General features: G+C 42.4%; 1 long non-coding RNA gene across 3 annotated transcripts; it reads right to left on the reverse strand.

Moving 5' to 3' along the window:
* Positions 1-823: 823 nt before the first annotated feature.
* Positions 824-22350, reverse strand: LOC135312306 (uncharacterized). Of its 3 annotated transcripts, none has more exons than XR_010371876.1 (4): positions 22195-22350; positions 14544-14643; positions 11664-11802; positions 824-1397 (listed from the first exon to the last, which is right to left on the reverse strand). It is a non-coding gene; the product is annotated as an uncharacterized LOC135312306 (long non-coding RNA). The 3 variants fall into 3 exon arrangements; XR_010371875.1 differs by lacking the exon at positions 22195-22350 and adding an exon at positions 7649-7803 and having other exon boundaries at positions 14544-14882; XR_010371874.1 differs by lacking the exon at positions 22195-22350 and having other exon boundaries at positions 14544-14882.
* Positions 22351-23123: the final 773 nt, after the last annotated feature.

The raw sequence follows: 23123 nt of genomic DNA on the forward strand, positions 1-23123 counted from the left end.
GAGGTTTCATCTCCTTTCAGCAATCACATTCACCTCTTTCAGAAGGTTTGCTTTGCCCGAATTCTTTGACAAGGAGTAAGTGAAATCACAATCCCACTGAAGTCAGTGGGAAATTTGCCATTCACTGTAACAGAGCCAGGATTTCACACAAAGTTTATATCCATAGAAGACCAGACTGAATCTAGTCCAGTGTTTGTGAAGTGCTTTGAACTAGAGAGTGTTGCAGCACTGAAAGTATGGCTATTATTACTATTGCTATTGAGTGCATGACAGAGAAGAAAGGTAGAAACCTCAGAGTGAACTGGAAGGAAATACTGATTCTGCAGATCTTTCTCAGAGGTCAGTACATGACATTTTTCTAAACAGTTTCCTTTAAAAGTGTCTAGTAAAATTCTCTTTCAACCTAAGTACTTTCTTGGCATGTTAATCAGAAGCAGATCTTCCTACCAAGTACAACCATCCCAACTGAAAACATCCTATCTTTTCCTTCGCCTGCTTTTCCTAGAGCTTTATTGTTGCTCTCTAAGGATTAACTGAAATACTCTACAGAGAGCTTAAAATGTTTTCAGAAACACTGCAAAAGCCCAAGCGGGAAGGGAGAAACAATGGTTTCCTTTCAGCCTGTCTATTCTTCCTCTGAACTACAGTGTGGCCTTTGCACTTCACTGGCCCATGGAAACAAGAGCCTGGGACTCAGTAAACATTGGCAATGATAAGCTATTTCACTACTTGTGGCTGTAGTGTATGTATTACCACCAGACAAGACAACGGTTGATCATCAAGGAAATAAAGCACTCTCCCATGATCTCATTAACTAGTTTATTCTGCCACAGATTCATTCAAAATTCTTTTCAAGTTACATGGACAACACGGCAGTCAGGAAATGTGTTAACTGCTACCAAAGGAACTAGCATTTGGGTCTTGGCTGTCATTTTCCATGAGGCTGCGGCAGAGATCTCACCCCAGTATCCTCAGATCACAGTCCCTGCTGTTCCCCTGAACAACTTGCTCATTAGAAAAGAACGCTCCCTGTAGGGTTCAGACACCCAGGGACAGATCTTCAACTGGTCCAAACTGTCAGTGCTCTGTTAACCTCAGGCAACCCAAGGTTTTAGGCTGTAGAGGATTTATCAGCAGCTCGTCAGCTGTGAGAAGAGCACAGCGTTAGGTCAGAGAGTGAACAGGCCAGCAACTGTGATTCAGCCATTGGCACACTCAGCTCAGCTGAGAATTCCCAACCACAGCCTACAAAAGGGAGTTGTTACATCTTGATTAATTTCAAATTACACTGTCTTCTTTCAGTCTCTACCTTTTTTGGTTATCTCAGTGTACAGCAGTGGTCCCAGTGGTTGAGATCTGGACAGTCGAGTTCTTGACTCTGATCTTAATCATGTGGCCTGTGATGGAAACAGTGACAAATTACTATCAGTCAACTACAAAGAAAGGACAAGCTTATATCTTCTCCTAAGTTTTATCCTTGACACTATAATCCAAATGAAGGCAGTGATAGAAAATATGTTATTAAATACTTCACTAAATGTTTAGTAGGTATAATTGCAGCTAGAAAGAAACTTTAAATATCATAAGCTAAAAATTTCTGGAAACAGTTTCTACATCTTCTGTTCTTGACCCAGGTGCCACTCAGCAACAAGCTATTGCTGCTGAGCCACAGCACGTTAGGCACCAGCTGTGCTTGCGTGACTTGCTTGCATTTTACTTCTCTGGGCACCACACTTAATTCAGGACTGAGATTCCTATTTTCAAATGTGCGAGACAAAGCTGATTCTCCAGTGCAGATATCTCAATGTAGGTAGGCCTCGATGTTATATGAAGACAATTCTATAAAGACGTATCTGTGTAGGCAAAAATCGTGTCTTAATAGCTTCAACTCAGCACTGCATCCATGCACCTATACAGTTTCTGGAATGGAGCTGGTTTCTATATGGACAACTTCTGCAGCAGAGGAGATCACATCTATCTGCATTCAAGCATGTCAACACCTCACTTGAGGCTCATACAATTATTTTTCAAGAAGTCTCTTAGTCTCTCAGTACTTTGGAAAAAGAGACCACTTCTTTGTAATTTGAAAATGGATGTAAATTATCAACTTTAGAAAAATAGATTTTAAAACATTGGCAACAGTGACTAAGCATACTAACGAGAGCAAAAGCTAAAATAACCACCTATTTAAGTATTTGCTATAAATATATATATATTCCCTATTTAAGTTTACCGGTATAAAATGCTAGGTTCAGATGTAGCATTTCAACCAATAAACACATTCTTAAGGGAAGATACGACATGCTTTTCTACCATTCATCACAATCAAACGTAACAGCTGCATGTGTTCAGGACAGTTCATATCACACTTAGTTCTTAGCGCTACTTTTCATGGCCAGTGACATAAAAAAGAAGGTAACTGGGCCCACTGTCCTTAGCAAGAGACACAACACTGTACAAATCAGTACTTCCTTCACACAGCACTGCTCTTAAGCATCTGTGTGTGACTTCAAGAACACAAATAGGTTTTTCCCTCCAACAGAACAAGGAAGGGGAGAACTTAGAAAAGCAGAAAGGCAGGCAGAGAGTTATCCATCCCTCTCTGTGCCCTCACAAACCAGGAAAGCTGCTTGAGCTAGAGAGACTTAGCAAAAAGAATGGGTAGTTTGCAGTCAATAATCTAGTACTTTGTCATTCTCTGAAATCAACTGTATCAGCCTTATGGATTTTAGTGGGGTCAGGATTTCACTTGCTCTGTTTTTACCTGACGGAGAAAGCCTAATCTTTTGCTAAATTAACTTCTTAATGAGGCCACTTCTCCCTTTTCTCACATATGGGGCAGTGAAAAACCTAGTACTGCTAACAGCCTTTTGATGTGCCAGCCCTCTACAGCTTCCAGGTCCGTCCTGCCTTTGGGGGTCACACCTGTTTGCAGGCCCATGACTGAACATTACCTTGCAACACATCTTCCCTGCCTTCCCTACTGCTGGGAACATGCAGGCATCCACTAGAAATGCATCTCGCCGCCTCAGCAGCTCTGAAGGCCTGTGGTAGGTCGGCTCCACTGATCAGCTGGAGATTTTATTTAGAAGGCTTCTTTATGCTGTTTATGTTGCTGTCAAGTCTAGCTCACCACAGACCTAACACTGCCACCTCTTTGTTTACATACCTCCACTCCAGGACATTATAACCCTCCTCTACTAACACTGCCCAGTGTGTGAGGGAGCAGCTTCATTTTTATTTTTATAAGGTTTGTTAGCCACACTGCTATAAGATATTCATTCAAATTCCACCCAAATAGACCTCTTGCTGTCAGCATTTAATTATGCTTGCATTCCTATGTAAATAGAGCGTTAGCCAAAATAGAGCCTATTATAGAAGATAAGGTCAGGCACATCTTTACAAGAAAAGGAAGCCTTGGAAGCTTCTGTACTTTTGACAAGAATAACTTTCTGCATGCAAGAAAAATGGAGAGGACCGAGCATGTTCTGCTGGGGATAAATCATGCTATTGAAAGTAGTACTCTGTCTTTATGCATCTTTCTTAGGAAGTTTAAGAAGACATATTTAATATGCATATATAAAGTATGTCCTTGTAAGACTACAAGGTCTTTTCAGACTTACTCTGAAAAATAATACACACTTAAGATCACTCCTTTTAAAGATTCACAGCTCAGGAAAGATTTCAACCAAGGTTTTCTCCCAAGCTGGGTATCAAATTATTTGACAGTTTGGCTCATGTATGTAAACACCTGGAGAAACATTATGTTCTAAGTTCAACCACAGATTTCATATCACAAGATAAGCATACACTTTAAATCCTCATTTAAATCTTAAAATACTGAAATCTCATCCATTCAAACAGGCTCCTGATCTTTCAAGAATAAATGTCCATTTCCCTTTCAAATAGGACTAGAAAAATTACATAGTCCTTCAAACAAGAATATCAGACCCCACTGTATTTAGACTGACAGGAATTGCAGAAAGCCTAATATGATTATTCCTCACCAACATGAGTCTTAACTCAGCTGTCAGGTTTTCTGTCACCTCCAATATAGATTACTGTAAAAGGTCATACAGATCTAATGCAGTGGCTCAACTTTCATTGTACTGGGACACTGTAGTTAACTTCAGATTCCCAGCTAGCATTCTCAGCAGCCACACTGATAGGTGTAACTGAAATCACACTGAACAGCTACACAGCTATTTCCATGATAGCAGCTTTTGAGGTTAAGCTTCTGCAGGTTTCGGAATGATGAGGAACTGCATCAGCTATTTCAGCACTTGTTTTGGTTAAATTGCATTCACCTTGAACAGGAATTAAATACCAGTTAACATGCTGCTGCTCCAGAAATCTATATAGAACACAATTGAGCGTAATCAAAATGAGATTTGACCCTAAGATCCTGTTTACACGTTATTTTCTTGTGGCACATTTGCCTTGACAATACAATCTCAATTTATCCAAAGGTTCCTATGTTTCTAGCAGTGTCAGAAGTAAGTATCAGAATAATTTTTGCTATTCATATGGATCAACCAAGTTCTTTTTTCTGACACACCAGTAGAAAATCAATGCAGAATTTGGCTCACTGTATTTTCACTTGTAGATCTCTAGACACCCTAAAAATGCTTCACAATGAAGATAATAATGAAGCGTTTGCAATTAGCTTATTTTGTTGCTGAGTACTACCCCAGTACTGTGTAATTCACCCGTGCTGTTTGACCTAAAGGTAACTTTAACAGCTGAAGCTGAGGTGTATTCTCACAGATCTGCCCTATTACCTAATGTTGCCTACTGCTGCATTAGAGAAGTGTAAAAATTATTTACCTATAATTATAAAATCAATTTTATACAAAGCACTCTGAACAAATACCTTCTACTACATGCTTTTAAAAAACCACATTTTACTTGGCTGGAAATACTCTGATAAACAGCAGGTCTCATTGACTGTAACAGTGAAATGCTCTAATGAATTTTTAATGTCTTTAGTTGTTTAACTGGATCTTATTACAAAGAAGCTGAAGACACAGAAGCATGATGTTTCCTCCACTGGCACATTTAAGAAATCAGCAGAGGCATGTCAAGAAAATATTCTGCTTTCAAAACAAGGCTCCAAAACTGAACTCAGGGGAAAAAATAAAAAGCATTTTGCGTGGTTTCTAGAATTAAACTATGGCTGTTGATTTGAAATCTATATATACCATTTCCTCAAAGTGCCTACACTTTTTTCTGTCCTTTATCTCACTGCTGGTACAATATTGCATCTGTGACTGGCTAGCAGGTAGTAGAAACTGATCACATTTGACAACAAATTAAAGGTCAGAGATCTCTGATTGCACCGACAGTAGAAGGGAAATTCTCCTATTATAATATATGTGCCATTTCCCTGTGAAGTTAAAACATGGTTTTCGAGATTATGCTTTGCTCCACTGATATCTATTATTGCACAGGCCTACCAACTGCAGAGATCCTTCCGCTCTTGTTCAGTAAACCCGCACTGATTAACAAGATTGAACTGAGAAAGTTCACCTCAAAAATTTTCCTCAGGTCCTCCATTCAGTGCTATTGCATTATCAACGTCCCCATGTCTGCTGCAGGTTTCAAATCTCACATGCAGTCCTGAGCAATAGAAACCCATGTGCATTAAGAAAATAAATCGTTATAGACTCCTCAAGTATTCTGCTCTTTGTCTGGCAACCAACCCGTTGTGCTTTGAGAAGCCTCCCAGCTTGCCTGGAGGCTTTCTTTGCTGGAAAAAACCTATGTATTATCATCACCAGCAAAACAATGGAGTTGGCTGCAGGCACAGTGGTAACACAGTGCACTAGCAGAGAGAATAGCCCCATGCAGAGCCTGCAGAGCAGTGATCGTGAGGAGTGTAATACAATGAGGCCCGCAGAGCGCTAATGCACATCGGGGTTGCTGTGCCAGTGCTCCACTCAACAGGCTGCATTTCCTGGCAAAGTGACAGGATACTATTAGTGCTGGTCAGAAAGCCAAGCTACTTGCTCAGCTTCCTCATGTAAGGAGGAGAGGAGTCATACAGCAGGGATAGAAAGAGCTTCAAAGTATGCAAGGGCACGAGAACTGCTTCCATACTAAAATTAAAAAAAAAAAGAGGTGCTCCTTCCTGCAATGCCTTTTCTGAGCACAGTGAAGAAGGTCCTAAAGTTCACCGGCCCATAGATTTCCTTGAATGAGAAATAACACATATTAAGTGGGTGTCTTCTTCCCAGAATACACTCCAGAGTGTTTGAGTATATACCTCACCCTCCCCCACATTTGTTTGTTTTATCCATCTGTTATTGCCCCATATTTGATTATGAATTGAAAGCATTCTCCTGGAGCTGCACTCTGAGCTTTTTAAACTGAAGTGTTTGAATAAGGCTTGTCACTACAGGAAGGATGTGGAGGGCATCACATTCCCCAGCTGCCTCCCATCACCCTTTCCCCCTCCCTGCACCTCAGAGCCTCGAGCAGCTCCGATGCAAACAGGGAGAGCTCTAAGCAGCTGCTACCTCTTCCCTGTTCCTCCTGCTGAGCAGCTTCCATGCAGGAGACAAAGAGAAGAGTGGCTCTGTTGCTGGCTTTCAAGTGAGCTGAAGGAGCCTGAGGGCAAACAGAATGGTTCACTGGGCTCTGTCTAAGCTGACAGTGGCACATTAGTAGAGGATGGATTCCCCCATCCTACACAGCCATGAAAGAGAGGCAGACAAATATGTGAAAAAGTGGTCGTGTGGCATCCTGATTCTCCCTGCCCCAGTCACAATGCCTGGTTAAAGAAATTATCCTAATTTTTCCCAGATGAATATCCCAAGGAACTGTGCACAGTCCTACAATGTATTTCTTCTGGAAGGGTTTGCAGAAGTAGGATGTTTTGGCAGTACCCTCAAGTTGGGAAGTCCCCTTTTTCAGAGGACTTTCCAGGAAGGAGCATTTGGGAGGTGATTTCCACTCCCTCTGCATTGGCTGAACTGATATATGAAATAACCTGTTGAAGTCTTGGGCTAAGAAGGAGCTACTCTGCTCCAACCAAGTGCCCTGCAGAGCAAGCTAAAACTCTTCTGCTTGGCCTAGAGCTTCTCTCTCCACCACTGCCAGAGCCTGACAAAAGCCATCAGGCTGCATGGCAACCAGCAGAGCTGGGAACATCCATATTTCTTGCACACTGTTCTCGAGGGAGCAGAATATAAATCTTTTAAATATATAGCCTGTTTCTTAACAAGCTGTTTGACTTTTTTTCCTGAATTACTCCAATAAGCCATTTGCATTTGATAATTTAACTGATATGGGGACTGTTTCAGGTAGCAAATTTGCTGCTTTGTTCTTCACAACATGAGGAAATTTAATTTTAAAAACAGGTTTTCAACTTCAAAGCCTTATAACCTGACACAAAACATAGCACGCAGAAACCACCCGTGCTTCACATTTGGCCATTTGCAGGGACCAAAAGTGGTGTGGAGCCAGCTGACAGTAAGGGGGACTGAAAAACAGATTCTGTGTGGGCTTCTGCTGCAGTCAGATTAGATGAGGGAATTAGAGACAGGGTGTGGTTCCCACCTAGAATGCCTCTCCTGCAGTTCACAGACCTTCACACTGTCTTATTAACATGCAGTTCCCTCTCTCCTTCCAAATATGCAAACTGTACCCTCTCTCAGGTCCCTCCTTAGCTTAAGGGTGCTGGCATGTTGTCTGCTGACTTTCTGGAACCCAGGGATTTCCAATTATTTCCACATCCTCCTCCTGTTTCTCTTCTGGCTGTGATGCCTCTGGGCTGCCTGCTCAACTTCCCACTCCACAGGTCTGCAAGGCAAGGGCAGAAAGGCCAAAAATTAAAAGCACAGAGTGATATTTGCACAAGGCAGAAGGGAAGAGGAACAAATAGAAATTGCCTGGGGCCAGATCTGCTTATTCTCTCTATCTTGCCCTGTCTCTAAAAAGGCAGCCTTCTTGTCTCCTCAGGTTCTTGCTAAGTTTCCCAGCTATCTTTTATTCAGCATCCAGCTCGCTCTCTCTCAGTTCTTAGGAAGAGAGGAGGAGTATCTTCTTTACCTTTAGGCACAAAAGGCTTCATCAAGGTGAGGTACAGGCAGCATGTTTTATTAGAGCATGTGGTATAACACAGTGCAACACATCTGAGAAGTCATGAACATAATATTGCAATGTTTGAAATTATTGCGTTAGGTGACATCCCCCAGATCAAAAGTTGATCCCAATCTAGATAAGCGATTACTGCAGAGCCTACACCTCAGGCCTGTCCATCACCCTAGTCTAGCAATTCCCTCACCCAGTTATCAGCTTGGCCGAACTACACAGCCCTAACTCGCTCCCTGGGCTTTCCAATGCCTGTTTAACTACTCTTCCATTTTGCAGTATCTCAGAGATAGTCCTCACTCCATATCTTCCAGACTAGAAAGCTGGTGACTATAGGCAGCCTCCGCCAAGCCCTTCCCTGGCCAAGGCTACAAAAGACCTCCACCCTCTTGCATGCTGTGGGTACTACTACAAACAACCCCCTTCACCCTGTTCCCAGGCCAAGTACTGCAGGGAGGGAAAGGGAAGGAAGGAAAAGGAGATAGCAAACTGACTTATTGTTCGTAAGAAGGGTGGGGGAAGGACAGAGAAAAGCTGACCTGAGCTGCAAAGCCCTTTTAGTTTCCTCTTTCTCCTGTAAGGATGATTTCTGCTGTTCCCACTCTTCCCCACCCCACTCCTCCTGCTGTAATTCAACTCCTGCCCCTAAAGGTAGGGGAAGAACTGTGCCTGACTTTTGCAGAGATCCTGGTTTGATGCTTTTCTGTAGGAAGTCAGTCAATCAAAGGAGCACTTCCCACTGGCAAAGCTGGGAATCTTGTGAAGGCCTAGGGTCAAGATATTGATAGCAGTGTAAGTCTTTATATGCCTGTCTGTTATATTGCCAGAATAAGAAAGGAGCCAAGCACTTATCTGGTTAATCGCTCCTTTCATTTTCTACATTACTCCCATTTCAAAATCTGTATGTATACATTTGCGGGTCCTAACAATAGCATGTTTGTGTGATTCCAGCTGACCAAACAACAGAAGTTATTTATAACTACAGATGACCGGACTCTGCTGTATTTTCATTTATGTAATTTTCCTTAGATCATTCATTGGAAAGTGGTCGTACTTTCATGTTTCTCACACGCAGAGGCCTGTAGGTTAACACTCAGGAGATTAACCTTGGCAGTCTCCACTGCCGGACTGCCTGAAGAGGAATTCTCGCTGCAGCTGTCTGAACCAACAACCCACAGGGGCTGGGGGATAGCTGTTCTCAGTGCCACACCAGGCAGCAGGTGGCTGCAATGGCAGCACTGGTGATTTTCAGATATAAAGCTTTGTATAAGTCATATTCGTTTGCAGTTTTTTTCTTTTGCCAAGGCACTGCAGTGGAATGGTCAATGCCAGAGGAATGCCAAAGTGAGTGAGTGGGATATTGAGAAGTGGCATTAGTTAAACAAGGGTGAATTACTGTAAGGTGAAGCATCTTCTTCTTAGACAGTAAACAGAGCCACAGCATGCCTATCCATGCTAACAGAGCAGCACTTCCCGTCCACATAAATGCACACTAAATTTAAAAACATTTTTAACATTTTCAGATGCTTCTCTCTGTACAAGCTTAAATGGGGACAGGCATGAAATTTACATGATGACAGCTGGGACATCAAAGGCTACCTCTTTGAAACCATTCTACCTACAACCTTTTCACATTGTATGGAAGGCTTACAGTAGGTAGAGCACTTTCTATAGACCCTTCACTAGCCAATAATGCTATCCAAGGCAAATTCATTCAAACAAGCATACTATAACCAAAACAGACAATTTGCAAAATCCCTTATTTCTAACTTACAAGTTCTAACTTACAAGCAAGGCAGTTCTCCCCAAGGCTCCTACGAAAGGACTGAAGTTCGGAAGAAACAAAGGGACAAAGGGAACTGCAGTGTCCAAGGACTCCTCTTACAGTTGCACATCAAGATTTGGAGCAGCCAGATAGAGACAGCAGCATATTTTACAGTATGCGCTGTATGAAATCAGCCTCACAACTAATCCAAGCAGACACACAACCAGCCAGAGCAGGTCTACTAAATAAAGCCACAAGATCTTTTCCTTAAAATAGAGACTATTAAGGAATTTGGTGATTTAAAATACTCAATAAAACTCATAGCTGGCAGTAAACAGGACAGAAACGAAGTCACGGAGGTTGCATTCCTTTATCTTAAAGCAGCATAGGCCTTCTTATTTAGTCCAGCCATGATACCAGAGAAAAATGTAATCAAACACTCAAAGGAAAAGCAGGGATCATCTCTGGGGCCTTTAAATATTAACCTGCACTGACTAGGCTGTGTCTATGCAGCTGAATAGCGGTGCTGTTCTCTAGAACAAAAACTTTTCCTACTTCCCATCTTTTGCTTTTTATTGTCTTTTTTGTTTATGGGAAATTTAGGCATCTTCTGAAGAGTTCAGAAAAGGAAAGCTGGCTGGCATTGGGAATTCTGATATCACAGCCGTGGAATGCCACACACTTATTAGCCAAGTGTTTCCATCCCTCAGTATACGTGACTCTTCCCTCAAGCTAATCATTTTCATAACCTTTTGCCCTTTCCATGGCATCACAGCTATTTAGTAATATTTACTTTTTTCCCATCTTGTAAAATGTGTGACCCTATTGCCTTGCCAGTTTGTGGCTGATCCCCACGTAGATCAACTCAAACTGAAAGAGTAGTTCCCAGAGTCTGTGTTCTCTGACATACTTTCTTCCAAGTATGTTAGTCAATACCCACTAATGCTCCCTAAGGAAAAAGACATCCAAATGACTGGGGAGGAAGAGGAGGTACCACAGCTTTTTAAAGCTGTTGTCTGGGGCCTTTAGTCTCAGGCACCAGTCTCACAACTGAATTTTCTGGAAAAGCTTTTCTCTTTTGAAAACCAGTGCCTTCTGGGCTAATACTGAGAACATGTACTTGGCACCGTATCCAACATAGGGTTGTAATTAGCAGCCAGTATAGCACTTCTGTTGACCAAACAACCAGCTGAGTTTATTGCTGAGGACCTATTCACAATATTACTGTCTACTAAAACTAGACGTTATTTTAACTGCTATATCGTCTAGGCCTGATAAAGTTCTATACTGTTCCTCATGTCCACTCACAAGAACCATGAACACTAGCTACAGTGCCAATATTCATCAACAAGTTAAAGACTTTCTTTAGAGAAGAGCAGAAAAGATCCAGCTGCAGTATTTACATCAGAATGACTGAAGGTACTTTTATCCTAATCCCAAATGTAGAATGGCAAGTGATTTTTTTTTTTTTTTACCATATATATTAAAATGGATGACCGTCCAGAAAAGTTGAATCAATCAACTAACATGGCTACACTTTCAGTAAAAGAAAACGCTGTTGCCTACTGACTGTTGAGAAATGATCTTGTAGAGAATAATGACGATTTAAGATTATAGTTTGTATTACTTTGCATCCTGGAAAGTCTGTACTGAAAGAAAAACTGATTTCAGATATGCACACCTAATTTTTACTGAGTCCAGAACTGTTTCTGTAATAGTACGTGCTATAAAACATTTATTTTGCCAGGAAACTCCAGGAGTATACACCTTCCATATTTCAGATCAGAACAGAAGTGTCACAAACCTGCCAAAGCTCCATGTGGTGCCATGTGGGAAGCTTTGTGCTTTGCATCCTTTCTTCTGTGTGGGGTCATCTGCAATCTCTGCCTCTGAGGAAGGTCCTTTGTGGCTCCTACTGCCTCTAGCAGATTCATGTAAGGGATCTGAAATACAGAACTGTAGCATGTGAATAGAATAAACCACAGTAAAACTCCTATTATCTTTCTAGTGCGCTCATTTTCAAAAGTGTGAAAACTTTCTTAGAAATCTTACAGACTAAAAAAAGTATAGAATGAAGTGTAATACTGACCCTTAGTCCTTCTTTTAACCTTGAACAGAAAAAGTAAAGAAACGGTCAGCTTGGGAAAGCTTACAGAAGGAATCACACAGAATCACAGAATCCATGGTTGGAAGGGACCTCAGGGATCATCTAGTCCAACCTTTCTAAGAAAAGCACAGCCTAGACAAGATGGCCCGGTGCCCTGTCCAGACGACTCTTGAAGGTGTCCAACGTGGCCGAGTCAAATGCATTTCTAAAATGTTTCCAAACAGTCTGGACTTTACAGAATTTCTGCACTCCTTGGTAACCTTCTCTTGGTGATGAGAGTCTCTTCTTTATTGATTAGAGATCAGTCCTGCCATGGCAACGAGATCATTGGATAGTCACTGAGTATGCAGTGAAACCAATGCAAATGAAGTAATTTTCAGGTGAACAAAAGAATAAGAACATAATAAATTAAGAAATGCTACATCTGGAAGTCATGTAAACATGGAAACACTGCAGAGAATATCAGCAGTAGCGAGACACCAGGAGGAGCACAAACTAATTACGCAGAATTTAACACACATACTTCCCTGATTGTATGGGAACTCAGGTGCTAAAAATGTAATTTTCATTCAGGGTGCTGGTGCTTCTGTTGGGATTTGAGGTTAGCAGTTCAGCTTTTAAAATTCAGCCCAGCGTTCACAGACTTCTGTCCTGGGAAGTTTTTCTAAGAGAGCTCTGGGGAGGAAGCTGTGGAGAACAGGACTTGCATTCTCCGGGATGCTCGCACTATATGACACACCGTCTGCAGCTTTCCTGCTAGAGACATTCCTGAGAAGCCTGAAAGAACGCAACAAGTGTCTGGCAAAATATGCAGGGATCTCTGCAAGATTCAGGCCAAGAACTTGCTTGTTTGCCAAGAACTTCCCTGTTCCTGCAACATTGCTGCCCTTTTGTTAGTTTGCTTGACAAACACTGTAGTCATTCTTCTCTGGAGGGTTACAGCAACATAAATGCTGTTTAGGCTGCACATCAGTTATGGGAAGTGGTGGGTAGATCTGCCATACAGGTTTGTGTAGCACCTCTCCCCCAGCTCCAAAAGTTGGAGAGGAAACCATACAAGACAGTGTTACAAACCTCTTTAGTATGCTTGGTCTTGTCTACCCCTCATCCACCACCAACACTAACACCGCAGATCTGTCCAATTTGGAAATACAAGTTCAAAAGCCTTACCACTCTTTCTGCTGACTTCTATGCAGCTGCTAAGCTTGCGCTTGATATGTTTATGTTAAGGGTTTGGTGTAAACGGCGCTTATTTTGCATAGCTGTCTGAAAATGTCTCCCCCCACCCACTTTTCAAAAATGGGCAAAAGACCAAGTATTTCTGTAAAGCTTTTAAAATCCTACAGTCTACAGAAGACCTTAAATCTTCTAAACCAAAACTGAACATTTTCAGGGAAAGCAGACATTTTTCTGGGAAAATGTTACGTTGTTAAAAATGCTGAGTTTAAAAGCATTCAGATAATCCTTATCACTAAACTCGACTCAAAACTGAAGAGGGCAATTCTGCATGAATTCTGCAGCTTCCAAATGCTTAGAAGTTCCTTTAAAGATTTGCCTAACACAGGAAGTATAGACTAAATTCTAGTAGAGATGAGGATTAGTAACAGCGTTGCACACATTGATGAGTTTGTAATGTACCTCAAATTTATTTTGGTCTCAGATCCAGCATGAGAAGAGAAAGAGCTTGTAATTTCTTGATGAAGTAATTTAGTGAATGGGGGGCAAAGAATTTAATGACTAGCCCAAAGAATTTATGTGCCAGCCATGCAGTTCTTTTATCCTCTGTTGCACAATGTGTTCATTTTTTAATGTCTGATGCTTTAACACAGTGTGTCACAAACCCAAGATGTGCAGAAGACCCAGGGTCTCTGTGACAGAGAATCAGGCTGCAAATGAATGAATTCCTCCTTTGCTCTTTGGGATTGGGACTGGTAGGCACAGCTTTTGCCAAGTTTTTTTCACCCTGAACCAAAGAAATGTACTTAGGCATTTTTCAGCAGCCAATACAGTATCGCAGCAACACTTGCGCTAGACAGTACTGAAGGACTCCAGAGACAAGGTGGGGAATGGTTTGAGCTGGGCTCAGCACAACACTGACATGCTTTTCTCTAGGCACTCAAAAAATCTGATGATGAGGGCCACATGCAGAGCTCCATCGGACCACCTACAAGGGTGCTAGATCACCTTAAGAAAATGCCACAGGATAATCCAAGACTACAGGTGGCTGGAATCTCAGTTTGAATCTACCCACTGACATCATTAGGAATATTCATCTCCAGCATTGGTTAATCTGGCTTTCTTTAGCTCCAAGACCTGCAGAACCCTCTGCAGAAGCGTTTAATTGCCTTTTTGAGACTTCTGGCCCATGGTTACAGTACTGATTCTGAAAGAAAACTGATCTTTTCTTCATACAGATTACATTTAGAAGCACTTGTTTTTCAGGTATTGAAAATCACAGAAGCTGAAAATCATGGGCAAGAAGTAATCCAGTGTTATTACCGCTCTTCAACCACTGTATTTACCTCTTAGGCAGGAAAATAATGAAGCATGAGACATCAGTGAACCAAGCCCCTTTACCTCTCAGAGAAGATTACATGGGAATTCAAGTGTCCTGGTATAGTTCACAGATTCCTGAGTTCACATGAACAGCAGCAAAAGAGGAAAATTGCTCCATATCCTGTAGAGAGGAAATGAAAGGTATCAGGAAGAGAAGAATGTGCTGTGTGGTGCGAAAATGCTGTTTTGATTCCTGATGCTAAACATCTGCCATATTTTTGTGTGGAATCACTTGACTTAGTGAGAGAATAGCATCTTCAGGATTGTGCAAAGCCTATTCCAGACTCGAGCTGTCTGAATTGGCAGCTGTGGGAACACCCACAGGAAGCATGGGATCCTGGAAGAAAAAGTGTAGGAGTACATCCTGTGGGGATAGATAAAAGTCAGAGCCGGGCTATGGGAACCTCTTCAGAACAAACATGCAAATACAGTTTCGCAAGTCAAAGTCCCAACTGTTTTGTTATTTGTTGCTTTTATTTGGCTTTCACAGAACAGAAACAGAAAAAGGATCTCAGAAAAAAAAAAAAGATGAATGAAATCAAAACCTTACATGTTTTCTTTATTGTTTGGTGTGAGTTCATGTGCTTCATGCGCAGCACCACAGCTTGCTTCTTTTGCTTTGCAATAGAAGAATGCCATAACATACCTATTTCTGGCCCACCAAGTTTCATAGTCCATCTCCACACACAACTGATAAGAGCAGTGCTAGAGCAGAGCTGTCCACAACTTCTTCACTGTCACTGCTTCATGGACAAACGCCTCCTCTCATCCATATAAAATCTGTAATTACCTGCTACAAAACCGTTGGTGAAGAAGAGTAACAATGGGAAAGAATTTCAACCATTTATTAACTATTAAGCGCTCCCAGTCACTGAAATTAAGTAGAAATTGGTGTCATGCAAACAGATGGCTTCCCATGAATACCGACAGGTAACAAAGAAACCCTCTACCATCAGAACAGGATCCCTTCTACTCCCATCATCACAGTAATGTGTTCATCTTTCTTCTTACCTTTATATGCCCTGCTGAATAAAGCTAGATGGATTTATTTTTATCTTACCTGGGTGACATTTTCTCTTAATATTTGTGCCCAATATTTTCGTCAGTCTTTAAGCCAACTTTCTGTCATTTGTACAAATTATATCCTGCAAAATCGATACCCACAGATTGATTACACATTATGTCAATTATTATTTCCTTTTGTGCCTGAACGTTCCTAATTCCTATATCACTGGGAAGGCTGGAAAGGAGTTTTTAAGTTGGCTTCCTGCCTATTATCTGTTATTTCTTGTGTAATACACGCTATATGTTCTGTTGTTCTTTTTACTTTCCTGAGCTAATAATCCTAATCTTTTCAATTTCTTCCTACAAGAAATATGTTCTCTGTAGTTCTCTGATCTTTTCACTACCTGTCTGGTGTTTGTTTTTAGTTCTGTGCCTGTCTTTTTTCAGATGAGTTTACTAAAACAAAATGCAATAACCAAATTGAGGACATGGCATCTTAGATGAAACATGTAAGACTCTCCATGTGATTGTCTATCCACTTCTAATGTGCAGCCTAATAAATCACTCCCAGAACAGACATTCACTGTATTGCCCATGAAGACTTCTAGGTCTTCTTGTTTCCCAGGAGGTTACTACTACATTCAGAACCCATTAATATGAAAGAATAATTTAAAGTGTATTTCCATGTCATTCTGTCGTTAGTTTCTTTAACAGTTTCTGAAAGCAAGAAAGCAAGAAAGCAGGCAAGAAAGCAAGCAAGCAAGAAAGCAAGAAAGAAAGAAAGAAAGAAAGAAAGAAAGAGAAGGAAACCACCAGCTCAGTAGAAGTTTAAAGAAGTAAACATTTTACAAGTTATCATGCAGTGTGGAGAATTGGTGACCATCTCTCAAAGCGCCTTTTGATTCCCCAAATGCTGATGGGAAATATTCTGGAGGCACAAATAGACTGCAGATGTTGGAGAATACATCTTAGAATTCTGCTGAACATATTACCCTACTGGGAGGCTGTTTTGAGTCTCCAGGGACATTCCTTTGAGAGCCCAGCTGATTGTCTCATATTGAAACAACATGTCCAAGATACATTCCAAGTAAAAGAAAATAGAACAGGGGTACTCTGACCAAATATAAATCATGGGGCTAAAGGGCAGTTTATCTTCCTTCTTTCTACCATTCCTTTTCTCCTCCAGTGAATACTCCCCCCAGGGAAACAGACCACTGGGTAAATGACTGCCAAACATGATGACTCAGACATTAGGCACTGTCCCCAAGTGCTTCACAGATGGTGTCTGGATGGGAAACCCAGAGCTTTCGGCACCATAAGCCTTGCTACTTATTTTTTTTTTCCTCTTTTTTTTTAAAAATTCACTGCAGCATTACTTCTGATCTCATGTCAAGCCCTTACAGCACTGTTGCCCCCCACAATGTATTCTGATCCTGACCTTATAACAACCAATGTCATTGGCACATAAAAAAGATAGGAAAGAAATCCTAGCAGACCTAGGGGAGTGGGAAAAACAAAGCTAAAATAAACACATTACTTAGAAGACTATCTTGTGTCTAATTGAAAAAAAAAATACTAGCATACATTTAAAAGGAAAAGAGTCTGCTGTAAAAGACAGGCATACTGTGCAGTACAGTACACTAGCACAATTGCATAACAGTAGGTACTATGAAAGAAAATGCTCTCTGTACAGTTTTTACTGGTCTGCTGCTTTTTGTGGAATCCTGTTTGTTTCAGTCAAATCCTGTTCCTTTCAGTTTGCTTTATGTTCCCCAAAGCTAGCACATCTTGGGATGCACATCTGGACATGGGCAAGCCTGAAAGCAATGGCATATTTCTGTGCTTCTCCAGTACTGTATGTTCACACTAGACACTGGAAAAGTCCTCTGTGAAAAAAAAAACAGCTATTTTTCCTCTCATGAAGAGAAGCTCAAGTAAAGCCCTGTAAAGGCTTGCAGATTATGCACAATGAATCAAGCTATCACAACCCTAAACAAAACATATCATGGGAAACGTGAAATAGCCCTTCCTCTCTCTCTCTCACACACATGCACACACACACACACACAAACCCAGCTGCAAAGGATAAAAAAGGAGGAATTGCACATTGAGAAGAACCAGGTCCAGCACATATTTTTTTCTTCCTCTTCTTCCTCTCCTTTTGTTTTTAAGGTTTACCACCAGTATCATCCATAAGAAACAAAAGGAGAATTGTTTACTCCAAGTGGAGAGGAGAAATAACTAGGGTTTTTTGTGGGGTTTATTATGTTTCGAAGGTTATGCAGCAATTCATTGAACTCCAGTTTACACAAATGCAGCTGAGCAGTAATTCTATTTAAATCAATGGAGTTACTTGAGCATGTGTATAAAAGAGAGAAAATTCAGACATTTTGCTTCCAGATTCAAAGTAAAAGGACCCAGAATTAAAAGCAGCAACTCTTAGGTCAGCCAATTTCTCTGTTATTTAAGAAGGAGCCTCTGATAAAAGTTGATAGCACTACACAGAGCCAATCTCTCCAAGTCCTGGGTTTTACGAGCTCCATGAACCCTTGCGGCACTCTGTCTGGTGGACCAAGCCAGGGTCACAGACACTGACCACCACTGCGTTCCTTACTTGGGGACAGTCACTCCAGAGCCATTACACTTGGAAATATACACTTAACAGCCAGTTGGTGAACTGCTAAGGAACCAACGGTATAAATCAGCAGAAAACTAGCCAGGTTGCTAAAATGTGCCTGGCAGGCAGTTTTCAATCCCTGCCTGGTTTTGGAAGCAACTTTGTCAAAATTGGACCCACTCCACAAAGTGCTTTGATGTTGATGAATCGGTAAATTCCAACGAAAACTTGTTTAGTCAGAATTTTTCTGACCATCTCTACTTCCTCCTTCTGCCAAGCCTATTTACTAATTCTCAGACTTTCTGTGTGGCTCCAGGCAAAGGTTTTCTGCCAGGACCATCATGGCCGCAGAGCCCTGTGCTCAGGGGTCTGGAGGCACAGCTGAACACAGGCACTCACCCGCCGGGATCCTCCCCTTTCATGTCCCCATGCGAGAGCAGCGCCATGCAGCAGCACAGCTCTCAGCCTCCCTCTCCATCCATAGCACAGCTCCATCCAGACATCTGTAGCTCAGGAGGCTTTGTCATGGTGGCTAAAATACCATTACCCCCATTTTACAGCCAGAGACACTGAAGCATAGAGAAATAATCAGTTAGGGAGTGTCACAGCAGCATTAAAAGTAGACTCCCGTGCCCGGTGCCTGTGTCTTTATTGAGTCCAACAGTCAGTAACATTTATTTACACATTTAGATTCACAGCTACGTCTGTGAACTTCAGTCCAACGTGGATGTGGGTGAGCCTGTGCAGTAAATAGGGAGGGAGAGAATAGGCCAAGATTATATTAAACTGTTTCCATTCCAGGCTTGCAAAAACAATGCATTGCACTGAGACAAGGTGTTATTGTCTGCTTTTAAGTGTACCCTCCCTTTCAAGTTTTTCTTTCTTAATAAAGTATCTGAGGTCATGCTATTGTCATTAGAGCTTGGCGAGTGCTCAGCAGCTGTCACCGTGGCAGCAGGAGTGTGCCTGGTGCCAGTCCCCTTTGTCACGACAGCCACAGCAATGTAAGGAGAAGGGCCTTGCAGGATGCAGGACAATACTGGGAAGGAAAAGGAGGGAATCCTCGACCTTGGGCCAGGGCCTGGTGGCAGACTATTGAACCCTGCGCATCTCGACAAACCACAAGGAGTAAAAATTCTTGGAAGCTGCAAAGGTTGCAAGTGAAAACAAAAGATTCTATCGTGTAGGAAATAGAACAAAACGGAGAGAAATTTGTTTTGTTTTCAGAGATAAAATAAGCAAATAGCACTCTGTGAGGGTCAGGAGCGCTGCACCCTGCATGCGGCACACACGGCAGGGAGGAGGGCAGAAAAGACGGAGCGAATCTGGAAGCAGGTAGGAAAGTGCTCCATAGCTTTCCAAATCTTGCACTGTAGGAAAGGGACTCCCTCGTGAAAAAAAGGACTATGACGGTCTCTAATAGGGTGTAAAACATAAAATCATCTACCCAAACAAAACCCTGATGATGCAATGCAATCAAATAATTGCCTTTTGAGCCCATAGCTGAGGCAACAGATAGAAGCAAATGAATCACCGCTACTGAGCTTTGCCAGTTGGGCGATCAGAAAAGCCCAGTGTAGGATAACTAGCACCGATTTCCTTACACTTCAGCTAAAGCAAGAGTAAAGCCTGCACCCATAAATGGCTGCAGGAACAGACACTGAGGATGGTGTTATTGGTCCACGTAGACTTGTTAATTTAATAAATGTTTCACAGCTGACATGCTGAAGTGTTTTGTCCCCCTTTTTTGTTTGTATTTATATCAGCAACACCCAGAAAAGTGGCCTTGACTAGGAGCTGCTTAGCTATTGTTTTCCAGCTCACTTCTGATCTGAAGATCCACTCCAGAAATACCAGCAATTTCTAATCCACGCCTAGTAATCAGTGCCGTCTCTCTTACACCAGAGATCCCAGCATACTCTGTGTGCACGACTTTCACAACTTTGTGGGTGTTCCTTTAGGACAGGAAGTGAAGAAATAAATCACATCCCAGCAGAATCGCCAGTGGAGCTCTGGGCTGGTGGGATGCTACCCAGGCTGCAATTTGGCTGGGATGCCTGGGCCAGCACCCCTGTATTTTGAAAAATACTGTGGTGTTTTGAATGACCGCAAGTGGCCAGAACCTCAGCTTTATTCCTTATCCAAAAGAAAAATACCTTTTGGAGCAGAAAAGCCCCGCAGCGGGTGAGCAGGACTCACAGTGCCACCTGCTGAAGCACCAGGGCTGCTCAGGGCAGCAGCTGACATCCCTCTGAGAGGCTGGGGAAGGTCTGGCTCGACGGCTGATGTGGCCAGCCTGATGTTACCACCAGCTTGTCTTGCCCAATTTCCTACATGTAAAAATCTCCCCTTGGAAAAAGAATGCACCTCAACAGATTGGGGGGTGGGGGGTGGGGTTGGGGAGGCACAGGGTGCTGTGGCAATGTGGGAAGGCATCAAGGGATGGGGTTTTGTGACGTGAGAAGGACGTTCGCCTTTCAGCAAAGCTTTGGGTCACAGCAGTCTCTGTGCCAGCAGGCGGGCTGGTTATTACCCTGAGACAATACAACTTGTTCTTTTTCTTTCTCAGTAATTTCACAGCATCCAGTCCCTGCTGGAGTCCTTCGCTCCCCTCCTCCCCACACTCTAATCTGTGGATCCATTGAAAAAAGATGCTGGTGAAGCTCCTTCATACTTAAAAGGGGGTGGTTAATTGCAACAGGCTAAGGACACATCTTTTAACCATCTCCTTCTGCCTTTTTCCCATCCTTCCCTTGTCAGTATGGGACTGCAAGTAGCTAAGACCTGAAAAAAAAAAGAGAGCATCTGATAGACAGTTCCCCCCCCCATAGTGATGTGCAGCCAGTTACCAGCTCCTAGGAGCTCACACCCAGTAATAGCTGTAGGACAGACCCACATGTTCCCCGACAGCAGGTGCATTATTCCCCTGGGCTATTTCCATCATAACAGCTCCCATGTAGAATGTCCCTCTCTAGTATGATACCACTATCTGAAATGAAGAAGGATCCAAAGGAGGGAAAAGCATCCCTGATGCATTCAGTAACAGAGAGGAATAACGCTGGGATGTGAATAAACAGGGCTGGTTTTGTCTAGGCTCAGGTATTGTAAGCCTTTCAAGAGACAGTGATAAGACCTCAAAAATTAAGCAGGAAGGTAAACATACAGTATCTTCCCTGTGAGGGTAAGCAAATTGCACGGATGACCTACAGAATAAACTGGTGCAGGGAAAGGGGGGGTCCAGCTGGTGGGCACCAGAGACATTGTGCAGTCTGAAATGGCTTGGGGAACGTCTGTGTGGCATGTATTTTTCCAGGCGTGACTACAGCAAAGAGTTTCACATGTACTTACAAATCAGTCAACCTTTCTCTTGTACCCTGCTTAACTTTATTTATGCTTACCATCTTTTCTACCTTTTTTTACATTACTAGTAAAAAAAGAAGAGAGAAAAAAATCAGTTTCTCAGCTGTTCATAAACTCTTCTACAACCTTTCTGTAGAGAAGAAACAGAAGGGGGAAGGGACGAGCAAATGTGGCATTGGCTCTGTGACTGTGGTTTTTGTTTCCATAAACCTTAGAGCACAAGAATGCATGAGATATTTACACAAATCTTTCCACAATTCCTGTGGCCTTTGGGAGCATTGCATTTGCATGACTTCACCACTGTGGCTGGTTTGTGCTTTCTCAGCAGCATTGCCTGCAACAGGGAGCAATCCTGGCCATTCAAGTACTTCTCCCTCTCCCACCCCCAGATACGATCACACCAGTGCATGTTTAATACAAGCTATGTTAATGCAGGAGTTCCTGTCCTGCTCGTTGTCCAGTTTCCCAGGGATGGTACAGGAAGTTTCCCAATTCATCTCATAAATACAAAAAGAGAAAAATGTTATACTCAGAGAAAGTGTTGGCCACTTAGATCTTGAGGGAAATTTCAAGGGATATGAGAGGGAGGAGGATGCTTCTGAAAGGTTACTGAAGTGTGGTAGAAGTTGGTCGGTCAAACGCATAAGGAACAATGCAAAACACAGCCCAGATTTTGCATCAACAACTCACCTTATTCCTACTTGCCCTGCATCACAGCATGGTGGGAAGCTAAGTGCCGTGGAGTCAGTGTCTCCAAGTGAATAGGCTACTGAATAAGAACTTGGCTATGGGTTTCCATCCTCTGCTGCCCAAATCAGGGACTTCCAGCAATTGCTTTGGTCTGTCTATACCTCATTTTCTCAGTCTAATAAAGGGATGTTGCTCAACCTTTGCAGAATAGTTTGCATCAGTGCACAAAAAGCGCTGTGTTAGGACCAAGGCATTTTTTTCACTGAATGGGAATATATCGGGTCACTCAGCACACAAGCTGCCTGTTGCGGAAACAAAGCCACTACGTTTACAAGGCAAGGCCGTCTTGCCCATTCTCACTACTGCAGCTGTAACCATTTAGCTGCAGCAGCCCTGGCTTCTCCGGTGTTAGTAGATGTCTTTAAAAGGGAGGTTGCATCCTGGGTGTTTGTTCTGGAGGATTTGAGTGGGGAGGCTAGTGAAGGAGAGCACGTGCTGCAACGTGTAAGTCTCAGGACTGTTGTCGTGGACTTTACAGGGCAGCCAGGTTGCTTGAAACCGTGTTCAAAGCCGTGCTGCATCTCTCCTCCCCACTCTGGCTGAGCCTGCGGGAGATCCAGCCCAGAGGCAGAAGTAATAGCAGATTCATTTGCAGGAGTTTAACACTTGATATCAGAACCAGTGTGCAATGACATAAGGCAGAAGCATAAACACAGACGGCTTGTAAAAATTCAGCTTTGTCCCTCGCAAGTGAATCCATAATCAAAACTGCAACTACAGACTATTGTACTTATCCAGCAGTAGGACTCACTCCCGCTATCACCTGAGTCAGCAATTTTCTCTATTTACAGTAATCCTTTACTTTGTCTTTCATTGATTATTATTAAAACAATTTTAGATTCTTTAATGTCAGCCAAATGGTGTTTCAA

This window comes from Phalacrocorax carbo, chromosome 2 (genome assembly GCF_963921805.1).
Source record: "Phalacrocorax carbo chromosome 2, bPhaCar2.1, whole genome shotgun sequence".
NCBI classification, from domain to species: Eukaryota; Metazoa; Chordata; class Aves; order Suliformes; family Phalacrocoracidae; genus Phalacrocorax; species Phalacrocorax carbo.